The sequence below is a fragment of the Crassostrea angulata genome, chromosome 7 (genome assembly GCF_025612915.1).
Source record: "Crassostrea angulata isolate pt1a10 chromosome 7, ASM2561291v2, whole genome shotgun sequence".
Taxonomy (NCBI): Eukaryota; Metazoa; Mollusca; class Bivalvia; order Ostreida; family Ostreidae; genus Magallana; species Magallana angulata.
In genome coordinates, this window is record NC_069117.1 from 47,948,327 (window position 1) to 47,950,826 (window position 2,500).

Below are 2,500 nucleotides of genomic sequence, written 5' to 3' on the forward strand. Positions count from 1 at the left end.
ATGCAAACGTCTAGCTTTAAACCATTTCTCCTCGCACTACATTGATATAATATGCTGTAGAGAGATATGTTGGAGCAAAAAGATGAAAAAAGAACAGAAATATCGGTTATTCTTGAGAATAAACGATCCTAGAGGTATAGTTACCCGGTTTCTGTGGTGCCCAGTGGATAAAAGTCATTGACTCCATCTAACACGGTTCGACTCTCGTTAAGTGAGTCTGGGAACATGGTCAATATAAATTTTTAAAAATCTTCGGACAAATTAGATTTGAATAAATATTTACTACATATACAATTTGAAATCAATAATTTTTCAGAATACAAGAAATATATTTAACTATACCAATTTATAAATTCTGGTGAGTAAAGTTTCTATATAGCTCTAAAAAAATCATTTTAAGTACCCTTTATTGAGCACCCATGCTGCCGTAATCCCGATCTTTACGACAACACAAATCAATTTTTAGGGATAACACCAATTGCTGTATTTGAATCAGCAATCTTAAAACATAAGAGTTGCTTTTAAATATCAGGGTTTTTTTTTTAATTACAAAATAAAAAAAAAACATATCGATTTTAATGACAAAAACGCTGAAAGTGACAATGTTACTTGATGGAATTATTCATTGAACCAAAAAACCCGTATAATCATTTACCAGCATTTCTTTCCATAAATTAAATGTCTAGAAATAAATAGTGCTGTTATAACAACTTTTTTTCAATAAAAATATGAGGAAAGATAATAAAAATAAACGATGGCAATGCCTTAACTAAGGAAGTAGTACTAAACTGTATATTCCGACCGAACGATTCTTGCAAAAACAGAGCACCTAGAATATTTCCAGAATCCACTTCCTCAAGATAAATTTAATTTTTGTTTTTGGTGTGTGTTAAAACAGAAATAAGATATTCTACCATTTATTTTTCCTCTTAGTAAAAATTTAATTTGTAGTCCAATTTTATATTAGTTTTAGTGCCCTTTGATTTATTTACATAATTAGTGCGCAACGGCGTTAGAGAGTACTTGTAACAACCTATATTACATCTTTGCTAGTCAAAGGTTTTCTGTCCACGCCGATTATTGGGAATGGAGTAGACCCGAAACCCTATGGTTAGTAAAGATACCAATTTGAAAACACAGTTTTGATAACTTTTGCGTAAAATCTGAAAGTTCAAAAATCGAAAATGTCCTCTCTTATTGTTTGAGTGCCGTGTACAGATTTAGAACCATTGTTTAATGTGTCTCAAGATATTTGTTCATCATTTTCCTCTTGGAGTGTCCGATTCTAAGCAATTAATTCAAAAATGAATATAAATAGTCACTGAACATTGTTATTTAGTTCCGGTTTCCACATGAACAGCTGCAGAAATTGAGAATAGATCACCATTTTAACAATGAATAGTTTCCCCGTATGTTCTTTGAATAGAAGTACACCACTTCTTGTGATTTTATAATTCGTTTTTTCTTCTTTTGCTTTACTGTGCAGCAAGTTGAATTTTATTTTGATGTAAATATTCCCTTTTCCCTGAGACATTTGCATGAGATTTCGCTCAGACCAAGATGGCTTTTGATAAAGCGCTTTGATGCCCTTTTGTAAATTCTAGATTTCGTTAACAGGTATAATTAAAAATAAGTTCATCTTCTTTACATTTGAATTCGAAGTTGATTTCTGCATTTTTAACACGACTGTGTGAGCGTTATCGCCCAGAAATCATGTGATGGGTAGAACTGTTTTGTCGGGCGCTGGGGGACCTTATAAGTCGCGCTTTGTCGCTAGCTCTGTATATCCATTAGAAAAAAAAGTACCGACATATTAACTTGTAAGTGATAAAAATATTAAAATATTATAAATTTTTTATCGCATTCAATATCGATTTGAATTTGAATAATTTCAATTATAAATTCTTTTTATACAAAAGAAATAACTCTGTGAAATATAAATCCTGCTTTTTGTGCAATCGCGTTAAAGTCGCGATTTGAAGGTAAATAACGACAGCCATTTTACATATCACTCGTCGCCTCTTTTTTCGTATGTAAGTGTATAGATAGAGTTAATTTACACAAGAATTACATTTCCTTTGTAGAATAAAAAGTGTGATTTGGGGGTCAGCAAATTAAACAGTCGAGCATTTACACAACAAAATGGCGTGAAAATAAATAATCGAAGTGGGCGCTAAAATAATCAAGTTTCCTCGTCCAATTAAAGGCTCGTCTTGGAATTTAACAAAATAAACAGCGTTAATCTGAATCAATATGTAAAGGTAATGTGTTAATAAACAACAAACATTCTATTGACAGATTTTCTGCATGATGAGAACGCGGTTCTTTGTCCCGAATGGTCAGAATTGTTGGTGTTTTATTGTCTGGGTGTCTTATCGTAACACAAGTACACTTGTTGAACCCCTCATAGATATTAAATAAAAACACGTGTGAAACTATACATCTCTTTCAGACCGGTTTTCTTTCAAAACGCCGAAAAGCGAGTAAAAAGGAGGAATTT